We start from the raw sequence: 15,311 nt of genomic DNA on the forward strand, positions 1-15,311 counted from the left end.
AGTATGAACATCAATTGAAACATTTGCGTATGTAGGGATAAGAGAAAATATTGACATCCGAATTTTAAGACAATGAAAAAAATGGCTAAGAAGCAACAAGGTCATGAACATTATGTGAAACCCCGACACCATATAGGGAAGACGAAGGGAGACTTGGTGTTGTGCCTGTCCCTTGGTGGTCCGTAGTCTCGAGTATTTACATTATGCAAATTTTAAGATTGAATTTTAAGCATGTAAAGAGAATACCATCACTCATAACGCCAAAGTAACATGGAAAAATCAATTACCCTAAATATCCACGTTGTCAGTCAGACACTCCAGAGAAACGCATTTGATGGCTTTGGTTTGCATCACCGGAAGACGCGACACGGCGTGGCAGCTGACGTCATGGAGATTTCGGCTCCCGATGAACACTGAGATCGCCATTGTCATGTTTAGTGAATTTGCAATCCTTTGTTCCACTGTTCATCGAAAAAGCCTGAAGCCTTGCTCCTTGCTTGAAGCCTTGCTTGAAGGCTTCCAGCCACTTTGAAAAAAAAAAGCCCACGCAGATGAGTAGCTACTTCCTGTTGGACTCTGCATAGTCTATATGCACTCTTTGCCATGCTGTTTCCGGCTCCTCCCATCGAAGTTCCTGACACAAGGGCGCCGTTTCCCAGTGTAGTAAGCACTCCGTGCAGCTATTGACCATCTCATCTATATCAATGCCTGGCCACCACACCAGACTTCTAGCGAGTGCATTCATTCGTGATATTCCGAAGTGCCCTCGGTGCAGTTCCATGAGGACCCTGCTGCTACGGATCGGTGGAATTAACACTCTGTGTGCTCGAAGGATGCAGTCCTGTTGCAGCGTGGACTCTTCACCACCCCAGTTCCACTTCTTGGCTTTGTTGACGCCCGTTTTGAGTTCACGGCTTAGTTCTTGCAGTTCTCGGTCCTTCTTGTGCTCAGGCAATTTCATTGTAGGTCACAGGTAGGCTGTAAACGTACTGTAGTTCAAACAGTTCAGTATCACCCAGTTGTGGAAATCCTTCACTGGAGCGGGGAAGTCGCGACAGGGCATTTGCGCTGCCATGCAGTTTTGTATTGTGGTACTTGATGTGTTACTGAAACCCTTGCGGGTACAGAGCATAATGTTGCATTCTAGCAACCGCTAGTATAGGGATGTTCTTGTCTCGTGCAAATATTGAGATCAAAGGCTTTTGATCTGCACTTGGAGGAAGCTCCTTGCTTACACCGAATATAATGCTTATAGCCTCTTTGTCTATCTGAGAGTACCCTTGTTCAGTCTGACAGTGTCCTTTGTGACACTGTCTCTGGGTACATAAGAAGGAACATTGGTCTGTGCTGTGCACCAGGCAGGTGGCAACTGGCAGACACGTTTATTGCGGCGGCGTCACCTTGATGGCGTCCACAGAGGGTGCAACAGGGCTCCCCCATCTAGAGTTCGTCCGGCTGGGAGACGGTCAGAAGAAAGGGACCATGTCACAGTCTTTCGAGGTGTGTAGGCCTCGGGCTTCAGTGTGGCTGTAGGAAGGGAAGTCAGAGTTACGTGTTTCGAGGGAATGACGGTGCAGACGTACGCTGCCTTCGCGTGATTTCAGGGCTACCTTGTCGGGTTCGCACTAAGGCAGCCGATAGTAGTAATAACTGGACACAGACTGCAGCCAACGCATAACTTCGTCTAAACACGATTTAATTAGTAATTAGAGCTAATTGGGACCACCCTAGATTCATCGGCACCCTCCAGGGAGTCATTACACTAATTGTGGAGCATGTTCTCGTGTCCAGACCAAGCTGTAAGTTGCGGCAACCTCCGTCCATAAAAAAGAAGAAAGAAGAGATAGAAATAGAGTGGAGAGGAACAAGTTATTCAAAAATCAACGACGCCGTGGCGAAGAAAACTGGCTCCGAAGCGCCGCCATGTTGGTAGTTGGCAACGGGCAGTGCAGAGATCGACGACATGTGGCCACTTAGTTGCAAGGCATCACACCAGATGGCGCCACCATCACCGCTCTATGCGAGAAGGACAGAAAACAAGAAGATACTACGACAGGTAAAAATGGCAACACACTGTTAAACAAGTCTAGGCATGCGAGAGAAAAGGTCTAACCGCTACTGCTAAACAGGCACGGGGAAAACTACACATCGGGGAAAAGGCTTAGGGGCGATCGGTTAGGGCCTAACCACTGCGTCACAACACTATGCAGCTAACACAAGGCGGGAACCACTGGGCACACATCACTAAACATGCGCCAACGCGAACAAAAGCTGGCTCACTGCTAAAACAGTGTAAACAATGCGTGTACGGCAAACATGTGAGAAAAGGCTTAACTCGAGCGCGGTCAAAACAACACAGAAACCATCGGCAAATCACTAGTTGGTCATCGCTAAACAAATCTAAACACGGGGGCACGGCAAAGATGCGAGAAAAGAGGCGCGGCAAAACATCACGCAAACATCGGGCAAATCACTCACCTTTTCCCCCCATGGCGACGGTGCAACTGCTCCATCAGAGAGCAGGCAGAACTGAGGGCGGGGCGCGGGGGACTCGAAGCAATTGACCGGCACGCCTGCTCTCCACGACAGCCAGCGAGCAACTGACTGGGACGCCGCGCCGCAGCAGCTACCCACGGGCGCGCTCCTAGCACCCTCTGCGCCACCCACCGCAGGTGGTTTCGGTTTCACTCTATGCTCCTCCCGCTGCGCGCGCGCGCTCCTAGCGACGATGGGTGGCTTCTTCGTTTCGGTTTCGCTCTCATTTCTTTGCGCGCGTTTATCTGTATCAAGGCAGCGCACACCGCGCTCGCGTCATCAATACGTGAAGATGTTCAGCTATCACTCATTTCAAAATTGTTCCCGCACCCATGCTTCTTCGGAAGAAGTGGAGAAGGTATGTTTCAAAAGCGAAAGTCCCCAGAATGAGCTGGTCATCACTGCTTTTCGCTACGTGATAGACAGGGTAGGCTTTGGCAATATAGTAGAGATCTCGCCGGGGCCGCTGCAGGAGATGGTGCGTCGGATCTACGCCCGTTACAAGAACGTCTGTATAACGGTTCCAGACGGACCCCTGGGACTGATGAGCGAATTTGTGAGCTTGGCCAATGCAGAATTCAACTACATCGCTGCAGACACCGTCGACCTTCTCGCTCGTGCCATTCCTCATATTAAGTACGCCCTGCGGAAACAGCGACATTTGCAAGCAGTCTACATCGTGAACTTTGTCACCGACTTATTGAAATACCACTTGGTTATCGACATGCAATGCATTAAACAGTCCGAATAACTTTGACGAGACCCTTTCACTGAAACATCTTTATTGAATACGTACAAAAGAGTTCGTCGATAGATGCCTGCACTTTGTTCCACGGTCACTCGATTCACGAGGACGCTCATGGTCTCTCTTGTCCGATGCTGTACAAGGTGGGGACGTAGTGCTATACAGGCAGGTAGTTGGGCTATCGCGGTGGTTGCTGGACGGCTGTTCCTGTGCTGCATGATATGCGGCGACAGTGGCTATCGCTTCCTGAACAACAATACCATACATAGAATACACTCCCTCAGAGCAGAGCTGGACTACTTACATTTTGCTCCACAAAATGGCCCGCATCGCGGATGGATGCCCTTGTGGGCTTTCGATCCACTGTCGTAGAACCAGAGCGCCTCATCCACCTCCTCCTCGCATTGCGCTGGTGTTGCGCTTGAATTTGTTTTTAGGTCAGTTGGTCAATTGGTCTACAAACGAGCAAAAAAGTACACCTTTGAACCGCAAACGTGGCCGTGTGAGAACCTCGCAGTTGAAGAACGTTGCCGATTTGTGTGGAAAGCCATCAGTTGGCCAAGCAGAACCATGACACAACTTCAGGAACGTTCAAAGGAGCATAACCATTGCAACTGATGTAATCGTCGCCAACAAAGTACTGCAACACATAGAAGGTGTGATCCTGCTGCCGGTCCATACACATATTGAGCCCGGAAGAAAATATACAAAAAAGGAACAAGAAGGAACAGTGGGCGGGCCACCTACACACAGCAGAAGTCTTGGCAGTCTGTCCCAATTTCCAAACGAACCCGTGATTCCACATAGAACCCCCCGGAGTGTAAGAACCCAACACAGCATTCTAGCTGTTTGCCGCAGTGACTGGAAGCAGACGTATTCCAATAATTGCGGTAAATGGCTTGTGGTTCGAATAGAGAACGAACTATTTGGCAGAGCTGTGATGGTGCAACTTCTTTATGCTTAAAAATCATGCAAAGAGGTTCCTTCTGCTTGTGGGCTTAATATCATTCGGCGCATGTGGCATCATTCGGCTCATAACTCGCATCATTCGGCATGCGAGTTTTAGTATGCCGTTGATAAGGTTATCGTGCCTATCGGAATCAATTGCACTGGTGCGTGACTCAGAAACACATCCGCTGATTGGTTCTGGTTGATACGATTCGACGCAAGTCACATTACCAACGTTACCAACGACCTGCTAAACCGCTCTGTTGTCTGCCAAACGTGGACGAATGACTTGCCACTAATGAATCCTTGCCACTAATCTTGTAGTAGATCACCGCACCAATGCCTAAGTGCATCCTCCGCCAAGTAGACGGTCTTGGTGGGGTCGAAGTGTGTCCAAGGATCGGTAGGCCAGACATATCGTCTATTATCCTGAAGGACTTTAGCGCATGCAAGTGAAAGGCAATCTCATAATTCCAGAGATTCGGAAATGTCTTCACAGTACTCTTCACTATCCGCAGTACCGAACAAAATAAAGCTCGGTCACGGTTTCCGGCGCTCGCATATTAGCAAATGCCAAGACATATGCGGTGATAGCTGAAACTTCTTTGCCTGTGCGACTTGTCCTAGATGTTTGACCTCTACTGACGCTTTTGAAGTCGTTGAAGAGCGTTTCAGGTTGCAGAGTTGATGAACTAGCTGCTACTTCCATCAAACCCTCACATTTCAACGGCATCGAATGATTAGGAAGTGTCTTTGTTGAGAGTTGTTGAGCAGTGGGATCTAGGCTCAGCTTTCCCAGCTTAAGTCATATATCCCTCCATTATATTACACAGTAATAGTGTGTCGACCATTAGTCGAACCTCTGTCACGGTGACGTTTATGCCAATACTTGATCCTCATCTCGAAAAGTCATCACAGTGTTCGCAAGGGATGGACCAATAGAATCTCCGAATCCTCGAATCCCATTGCCCAAAACGGCGAATAAGAGCATTTCGATCCACCAAGCCATTTATTTGTATATTTTTAAAGGTTGCGCCTCCGGTGTCCACAGAAAACCAAATAGATCTGTGTGGTGTGTGGTTGCATTGTTCTGGACTGAAGGAGTTCAGGAAGGAACTCTCCCATTACACGCTTAAAGGCAATATGGTTTCGGTTTTGATCGTTTGTTACTTTTATTGAAACAATGCATACTCGGGAGTTTCTCCTGCAGTCGATGAAACAACGTCATAGTTTACATTTACGAAGTCGATTCTAGAATCGTAGGCGTGGTGGAGTCGCAGAACCGTCTTTGGATTTGGATTGGTAAAATTGTGGATTCGTCCTACTTCTAGTCCTTACCTGTCGACGGCCATATAACGCATGAGAAGTTCCCTTCTGCACACGCGTTGGCTATGTACCATTTAGAAACCAACTGTACAGCTTTCCTTTGTGAAACTACAGGAACACTCGACAATGGAACATTTCTTGTGTTCCCGAATATCGGCACTTGGCACTTTACTTACATGTGTTGATGTGGGTGTTGTTCGCGTTGACGAGGCTCTCGTTCTGCCTGGAGAAAGGCTTCGGCGATACGTAAGGCATTATTGATACCAACGACACTTGTTGAGCAAAGCGAGCTTTGAGTCGCTGATCCTGTAAAGTGGTAATGAAAGCCGTGAAAAGCACGGAACGTGCAAGAGTCTTATTTTTGTATTCGCATAATGTTACGCCGGACCGCTGCATGCAAAGACAATGGCGTTTCATCTTCAAAGTTTTACACGTTTTTTTAATGCCCGGTTACGTCTGTTGGAAATATTCGATGGGACTTCTCTCATCACTTGCGGACGGATCAACGAGACTCGAACCGTGACACTCTGTGCTCCCTAGAATCGCTACGAATTGTCCAATCGACAACTGGCGTGTTTCCAAAAATGAAGGAGGCACACGTGAAGGCATCTCTTCCGGCTAAAGGCCAAAAGTCCGTTGCACAAAGAGCCTCGAAGTCCCAGCAGATGCTTGCACAGACTGAGTAGCACACGAACGTCTGCAGTAGCAGATGAAGCAAGGAACTTTGACTGATAGTATTCATTAAAATGAAGTTATTCGCAGTGCGGTTCCAAACTCGAAAACCTCAGTCGTACTGACTCGTGTCAGATGTAGATGTTCAGCATTGCCCCGCTTTTAGTCTTTGTCATCTAACTCATCATGTAAATCTGTTATCCTGGATCATCTGATTGCTCATAATTGTAGATAGCTTTTAACTGCCGCACTCACTTGTTATCGTCATCCTCCCCTCTCTCTCTTATCCTCATCTCTCACACACTCACCATAGTTATAGCACTCTTTTCCCTTTACCGCTTTCGTGCCACTACACCCATACTGTCTCTCTCTTTGACGTGCGCGGGTTGGGAACGCGCACCATTCAGTATCGCCGGCTAGCACAACTCCACCCGTTATGCGCCTTTAGACGCAAAACATGCCGATCACTTGGTAAGACGATGGCAAAAAGTAAATGAACTGAAAAATTACTATTTGGCAATAGAAATTGATATCGATTAGCTGTAGTCCGTTCCATCAAATTAACGCATCAATGTAACTCATACCAAATGTTATTTTAACTCATAATTCACTTCCGGTCATAAAAATCTAATATCTGCATAAGAACGAATCCTGCACCAATGGCGGGAGAGTACAAATGTTGTGCTGCTGTACAACTGTTTATGCACGTTGGCCCCACACAGTTCCCATTGAATCCATTTCACGAGGCGCACTTAACCTTCAACATGAAACAAATAGGAGCTAGAGTAACACGTAAATATGAGCAGAGTGCCACTGATGCTTTCATATTCAATTACAGCTACAGGCGTCCCCTGACCGACGAAGAACTGACTAACTGGCTGAAACGCGTCCCATCACAGTCCTCTTCGTCGGTGACCACAGCTACAGTACGATATCGAAGGAACAATTCCTGATATATGCACAAAGCCAGCTTAATATGGTAAGTGTGAAATAGATGTACGTACTGCGTATGGTGGGAATGTGTAGAGAGAAGGTATGTTTCTCACATTGTGGGAGAGGTTGTCTTCATGATAGAGCTTGCTGTGAAAGCTATAGAACTCTGTACTTTTTTTAAGCAAATGGATACGAAATACTTGATTGAGTCCACTTCCTGAGTTCACCGGACCCCAAACTCAACAAAATGAACTTGTCCCGAATTCATCACTAGGATGCATTCTACTTGCTGTGATTGTCCTGCTTGTCCTACCGTTTCAGGAAAACAACTTGATTTGATCATGATGATGGTGATTACCCAGCCAAATACGCGCCCTCCACTATGCAAAAAAACACCAGAGTACCTAAAGTCAGGTGTAGCAGGTATGCGTCTGCTCTACCGGGTGTTTAACGAAAGGACCTCGGCTGAATAATTCGTAAACACCAAAGCGGACCTTTCTTTTTGGTTAAGACATCTGCCGTGAACTGAGTTGTGAGCGGCTCATTTGCATACTCTCACGAATAAAATACACATCCCATTTTTCAATTTTATTTCACACACCTACGGTATATCTGTTTTATGTATGGGGACCTTCAGCGAGAAAATTCGTAAAAAAAAAAATCGTCGACGCATAGGACTTTTTCGAGCAATTAATCGGTTTCGGTTTACATATTTCTTGCGCGGAGTAGTGCACCAATGTGCTCTTTCAATCAGCTATCCGGCTGTCTATGTCGTGTTCATCCGATTAGTACATAACACGGGGCGACGGAAGATTAGGAACAGCAGCAAGATACGCATTGCTATGCTTGGCATTCTATATGAACGTGACACGTTTGTTTTTTGTTTCTTTGAATATGTTTCGCTGAAGGTGCCGATACGGGAAACAGTTGTCTTGAATGCGTGCAAGTAAACTTTAAAAATTAGGATGATTGACTACTTAGTGAGCGTGTCCATATGATCCGCTCACGACTCAGTTGATGACCCATGTCCCAAGCATGTTTACGAAAAAAAATTTCTTCGATGGCCCCACCTCTTTACGAACTATCAGCCTGGAGACCTTCGTGAAACAACCGGTATATGCCGCACTGCAAGAATGCCGTCTACTCTACACCCTTTCTCCTGTAGGACGATATATGTGCAACTGACTTCCCGCTGTCTTAATGACCGGCTTCCTGACCATAAACGAAGCGAGAAATGCAGAAACTCCGATGTCTACCTTCATCATCTAAGTTTCCGGTCATGTAGACTAACACGAGTACTGTTTGCCATGAGACCATCGACAAACAAACAAAACTCTTGCATTTAATAAGTTCTTTGCTTCTGTATTTACGCGTGAGGACGCGTCTTCTGTGCCGTCTCTCCCTCCTTACTCATGAAATGATGCCACCCGTCGTGATTAATGCTGATGGAATAGTGAATATCATTGACAGATTAAAGCCCCTGCCGCAGGTATTGACGAATTAACGCAAAAGTACTCAACAGCATTAAAAACCCCTGCAGTAGCTTCCTGTCCCTCATTTTCTCCCAATCATTACTAACTGGCCGTGCCCAGCGACTGCAAGGTAGGCAAGCTCGCCCCGATCTTTAAATCTGGCGAACGTAACCAGCTGACGAACTATCGTCCCATTCGCCTTACTAATGTCTGTTCAAAAATAATGAAACACGTCCTATTTTCAAACCTAATATCATTCTTGGAAACTAATAACCTTCTCTCACCATTCCAACACGGATTCCGCAAAAATTTCTCGTGTGAGACACAATTATCTAGCTTTTCTAATATCTACTTTCCAACATGGATCATAACTGCCTAACTGACGCCATTTTTATAGACTTTTTCAAGGCCTTTGATCGTGTGCCTCATGAACGATTACTTTACACGTTAGCCCGCCTACGTATAAACCCGCCCGTCGTTGCTTGGATTCGCGATTTCCATGACAGACATGAATACACATCTGTCAATAATTGCTCTTCCCCTGGGTCACGCGTTATCTCAGGCGTCCCACGGAACTGTCTTGGGCCCACTCCTCTTTTTGATCTTCATTAACGATCTACCTGATGGTCTGTCTATTTGCCGACGACTGTGTCATTTACAGAAAAATATCTTCTCCTCCGATCAATCACTGCTTCAGGACGACCTTCGCCGCTTCAGAACTGGTGTTCCGGATGGCAAATGAAACTAAACAGCTCGAAGTGCAAGGTCGTTCATTTTACGAGAAAACGTTCCTAGCTTTGCTTATTACATTAACGACCTCCCCATTGAGTCCGTAACCTCCTTAACTTATCTTGGAATCACCTTCATCTCTGATATGTCCTGCAAGGAACACATAACCAAGCTCACCGCCTGTCGCTTCATATGCTCTAATTATTCTCGTCATTCCAGCATAACAGAAATGAAATCTAGTCTTTAGTTACTTCTACTTAACATCCATCGCAAGGTCGCACGTCTCACACTACTACACAGAATTTACCATCACCTTCCATTCCTTAAGGACATCCTCATAACACCGCTTGACTACGTGTCATCTCGCATTGATCATCCATACAAAATAAGACGTCCTCAATGCAGAACATTAGCTTACTCTAACTCATTTCTGTCTCTCGCAATAAGCGAATGGAATGGTCTACCCGAATCACTATTAAACATATCAGGACAGTGCTTCATTTGGCTCACAATTGTCATCATATCTCCTTTGCTAATGTGTTTTTACTACGATGTTCACTTTTGTATTCATATTTTTTTGCATTAATGGCTTATTATGTACGGTGTACTTTTTGTGGCTCTCATTTATTTGAATTATTATTTTTCTTTTTTCATGTAAATTCAGGTTTGCATCATGTTTGTAAATGTTCATATTTTGTCAATTTATCCACTCCCTTATGTAAAGCCCGCTGGGCATTTAAGGTGAAATAAATGAAATGAAATGAAAAAAAAATTCCGCATAGCATTGGCGATTGTGTCGACGGCAGGTTGTGTCAGGCAGGTTGTGTCAGTCTCTCTGTGGTCCTCGCCCCGGGTGCTTCGCGACTTCGTTTGTCTTTTTATCCTGTCCTAATTGAATGTTTCGCAGATTTCCCTCTCTGCACTAGATTATTCTTTCTACTTCAACATTCGGGGAATAACTGTACCATAAGGGAAGCGAAAAACAAAACCGTAAAACAACCTTGTCTGCCACGGAGTTTTCTTCCGTGTTTTGTTCATTTCTAACAGCTCAATGAATCACCATATCCGGCGACATATTCTCTTCTGAAGAGCTGTCTATGCGACTTCCTCTCCCCGCTCCATATCTCTTGACCTTATATATTTGCAGGGGTGTGATTTCTGAGCCGATTGCGCATTTTTGCGCCCGGGCGATGTCCTGCTACATTCTGTTAAAAAAGTCAAAATATTTAATTTCCTGCGCCGCTGTGCACCAATTATCCCCCCCCCCCCATATTGAACAGCAACAATACTAAAACAGAAGTGCGTGCTTGCACTTGCGATAGCCTAGCTCACGCGTCCACCTAACAATAGTGGCTTTGTCGACTATCGAGACAGTTCAAGCCATACTACGCTATTTATCTAATCCAATCCGAGTCCACATGGTTCCGGTTGTGCTTCTGGTGATACACGGTCTGCGGGCGCGCTCAAACACGTATTGCGGTACCTACATGGCTTTGGTATTGTCGAAAGTAACAGGTAACACAGCCCTCGAAGCTGATATTACAGTCGTACCCACTGGAGAGACAGGTGCAGCGGCACAGTGAACTACGCAATGGCCAGACTGGGCCGACCGAACCCCAAGCGCATGCTCTCTTAATCTGTCATTCACCCACCTCGCAGCGGGCCAATATAGCATCATCCACACTACAGTTGTATCTAATACACTACTCCTGTTCTGCACTAAACAAAATCCCCTGCATGCTTCTTCCCGCAACACGGGCGTTAAAAACTCGACACCGTCTATGAAGCCTGCACCACTGACGCATCCTGCTCCTGACTAATCTTCTTAGGTTGATGGGATAACGCATGCACTACGGTAACCCTACCATCTCCTCTCCCAGGCTCACGCTACGCTCTCCTCCCTTCCCTTAACAGATTGTAGTAAGCTCTCGCTCACACAATTCAAAAATTCATGAGTGTCAGCCGAACGAGACATGGCCTTCTGTCGAATAAAATAAAAAGGAATAAGGTGCAAAAAGTGCTGCAAAGTTTTACAGGACGGGCAGCAAGGAGTCACACAGAAACAAGCGCCAAGTGGTGTTTTCAGTGTTATTCTCTTCCGAAGCCAAAACAGATCCTATTAATTGCTTAGAACTCGACCAACCGTAAATTCGAGTGCCTGCTCGCCTGCGACACAAAACCAAGGGTGAGCTGTACATGTTTCTTTCGATTACGAAAAGAAAAAAGAAATACTTGAAGCGAGGAATTGATCGAAGTATTAGCTCTGGATCACTATGTCTATGTTTCTTGCAGTGCAACATAACCGCGCGTTGCTGTCCTTTCCACGAGAAATGCTCCATGTATCCTCAGTCATCCTTTTGAAGCCAGAGAGTTGTACGTTGGAATACTCTTTATTTAAGAGAAATGTCTATCATGACTCAGGATCGGCCGGAAAAAGCAAAACAGAACAAATGTGTTAGGGAGTCTGAGCATGTAAATTAAACGAAGTATCATTACTCTCGCCCCGCTATCCACCTATAGGGGCGGGCACAGGACGAATCTGAATTAAGAACAGTCCACGAGCGTTATCCCTAGGACGTTCTGGGGATACAGCTCGATACATGATGACACTGTGAGGACGTCATGAGGATCGTGCGTGTTCTCGGGCATAGCATCTGCTGTAGCAACCGGAAAATGGTGATTTAGGGCATCTGGGATAAACCACAGGATAAAAATGACCACTTACTTGGTTTCCCGGTTGAAGGTGAACAGTTGCCGTATTATGCAACCTTGAAATGCATTCATTGATTTATTAGTTGCCTAAGAACAACTACATGAATGACAATGGGATGAGGTGATTCGCCGCAACAAGTCTAAGAGCGATGACGGAATACATAGGGAAATGTTTAACCTTAGTAATTTAATAACAGTACAATATTAACAAGAGCAGGAACAAAGATTTACAGAGACCACATGAACAAAGAAATCAACGATGAAAGTTAGTCGCTGAAAAGGTTAGCCAGCTGTTCAGCTGGTGTTTCGAAGGCATCTATCCGGCTGTCACGCACCCCTATTTTTTTTTTTTTTTTGCTGGTAACTGCGCCTCCATTGTACTGAATACGGGTAAATGTCGATCGTGTCGTACGATAGTTATGGATCATGAGAACGATTTCCTGCAGAGTACTTAGATTTCGCGTTAACCATTTCATGGCCTCTTTAATGCCAAACCCGCAGCGCGTTATCCTCTCTAGTAAGCTCCTACATTTGACCCATATTGGCAAAGCATTACACGCAATTTCAAGGTGTCCTCGCATTTTATTTGTTTTGTTTTGTTGAAGTTCAAGGATTGCCATCGCGTTAGTCCTGGGTGCCCCGTATTTTCCATATTATGAAGTAGATGAGGACACCTCGGTTCACCCGGAAAAATCAGGTCAACTAGTAGAGGACAATTCAAAATGATAACGGGCATTCCAAAACGTAATTAAAAGCTTTCTCGTGGTCAACACGCGAAAGTTCAAGCTTCAAAAGGAAGCTTCATTGCTGTTTTTCAGTTATGTGCTTTGCAGAAAGTCGCTGAGAGAGCCCACAGCTACCCACATTTGCAGCGGAAAATGTTGCAACGTTGCGAGATCTCTACTCACAAACTGAACACAGAGCCACCACTGTATATGTCCATGTCCGGTACTGCCATGTACAGCTTGAGACAATAGTTGACATGCACGGCACTGGCGCATGTCTTCATCGCAGAGGTCGTCTGCATTATACCAGGAAGAGGTCGAATATGAAACTTTTTTGTTGTTCCGTGTTAGCGCCGCGAAGCAACTGTGGCTATGAGCGGCGTACAGATGTGGACCGGTGAACAGGGAATAGCATAAAGAAGTTGGGGGCAGGGGAGTTACTATGCGTGCTGGGCCGACTTCAGGGGGAACTGGAAAGTCTCAGGAAAACCCTGGGAAAACCTCAGACAGAACAGTCGGCGGTAGGATTCGACCCCAACACCTCCCAGTCAAAAACGGGTGACTGACTATTCTATTCATGTATCAGTATGTGTGTCCGCCCTTGTTTCCTGTTTTGATGTCACTGCAATGTAGACATGCGGCACGGTGCTGTCCCGTGCACTCTTTTCCCCAAGCTGTACAACACTGCTTAAACCCCACCCAATGGTTGGAAAAATGATTTTCGCTCTGCGTGGAACTCGCCATTAGCCACACTATACGATGTTGTTGGAACTTATTCTTGGACGAAGGTAATTCTTTTCTGTAATTTTTACCGCTATGTAATCTACGAAGCTCGAATCTACGAATTTCGACGCGTATGACAAAATTCGACGGGTATGGCAAAAACACATAATATACGAATTAACGGACACTGTCTATCTCTCTTCCTATGTTCCAGATCAATGCAGCCTTTGCAGAAAATAACATCAAGCTGAAGATGAAAGTATACGACACCTATGTGGTACGATTTTACACTCGGCTTCCAGACATGCATTAGCATTAGTGGGCCTATTCATACAGAGGGCAACCACTGAGCCAAGGTCCTGTCATGAAACCAGGTTGAGGGCAAGGCAATTTCATAGCAGCAACAAATTATTGGAACATGTTTGCAAGGGGCGTTGATATCGCAGTGTTCTGTGTTTCAAATTCAGTACATCATTAATGGGCAAAAATAAGGCTACTTTCGTTTCCGACCCGTGTTTCGCTCCGACAGAGAACCCACCAGTTTCAGACAGTCCTTCCCCTTTGGTATTACTTTCGCAGACACTACAGGGCCGCATTTACAAATGTTGCTGATGAGCTACATTTCGTTTCAAGTCTCGCCTTCCGTCGACACGCTATCGGTTTTCTTGTTTTACAGCAGGGCCTTGTAGGTCATTATTGGCTCAAGCACGACCACTGCCTCATCTGTTATGGCGTATTAGTGTTCATGTTGCTACATTTGACAGCATACACCGAGTGGATATAGCTTGGGTATCCTTACTACGTGAAAGTTAACACGTGTCAAAGTCATCGAAACTGAAACACAATCGGCAATTCTGTCTTTCTCAGTTCAATAAGCTCCCATGGCGCAACGCGTGCTTCATTCAGCACTCTGATTTCTTGCAATCGTCCATTCTCAAACCCATGTAGTGCAATTCTAAACATTTTAGGTTCAAAATATAGGACGATGGCTTGTCTTTAAGCCGCGGTTAGTAAAGTTATGCTCTGTACTCTTGCAATCAGACTCACTGCTGGAAGCAGTTCAGAAAAACTGAAGCCGAGTTCAACTAGGTAAAGAACACTTCTGTCGAGAGTAGCTTTGTGGGTTCCTCAGGAAAAAAACGAAAGCAGCGGAAGGACAGTCCCATTAAAAAATCTGAGCCTAAGTCACGGAGCGACCACACTGGCGGCACTGATGATGATAAATATTGAAAGCAACGGAATTTCATGACATAGGGACACATGCATGACTTTGTTAACCGTGTGTATTTCCAGCTGAATGAGGAACAGGAAAGAAACCACCTCGTGGAAATTCCTGGGAGACAGTTTCAGTCAATTGACTTAGAGAGAACCTCTGAGAGACTTAAGGGAAGAATAGTTGAATACCCTGGGGTCAACGAGTCCGACATCGTCTACGTATTTACGAGGTGAGTTCGAGGGAATAACACACGACGCAAGATGCCTCTCCTAGATCGCAGACCCCTTACAAGAAAATTCAATGCAAGTCGTTTCACGCCGAATGCAAGAGAATGTGTTTTAGCATAAACAGTTGCCCATTGTTCAACGTGCTTACTATCTAGGTTTTCACCAAAGCTATAGTTCTGTTTATATATTCTGCTGGTGTGCTGCTATCGTTCCGATCTTCAGTGCGAAAGTCAGCTAATGGTCATCAAAATGGCTCCATCGAAACTTAACGTGTGTCGTTTTCAGAAAGCTCCTCAGCAAGGAAGGTTCTCAACAGACTAGTTGGGGTAAGTATACAAGGCAGAGCAA

The 15,311-nt window shown here is 45.7% G+C and overlaps 1 long non-coding RNA gene across 1 annotated transcript; it reads left to right on the forward strand.

The window, feature by feature from the left end:
• The first annotated feature begins 7,112 nt into the window (after positions 1-7,112).
• Positions 7,113-14,912, forward strand: LOC135377097 (uncharacterized). The gene is made up of 3 exons (XR_010418027.1): positions 7,113-7,205; positions 13,735-13,797; positions 14,814-14,912. It is a non-coding gene; the product is annotated as an uncharacterized LOC135377097 (long non-coding RNA).
• The last annotated feature ends 399 nt before the right edge of the window (positions 14,913-15,311 follow it).

The sequence above is a fragment of the Ornithodoros turicata genome, chromosome 1 (assembly GCF_037126465.1).
Source record: "Ornithodoros turicata isolate Travis chromosome 1, ASM3712646v1, whole genome shotgun sequence".
Lineage (NCBI taxonomy): Eukaryota > Metazoa > Arthropoda > Arachnida > Ixodida > Argasidae > Ornithodoros > Ornithodoros turicata.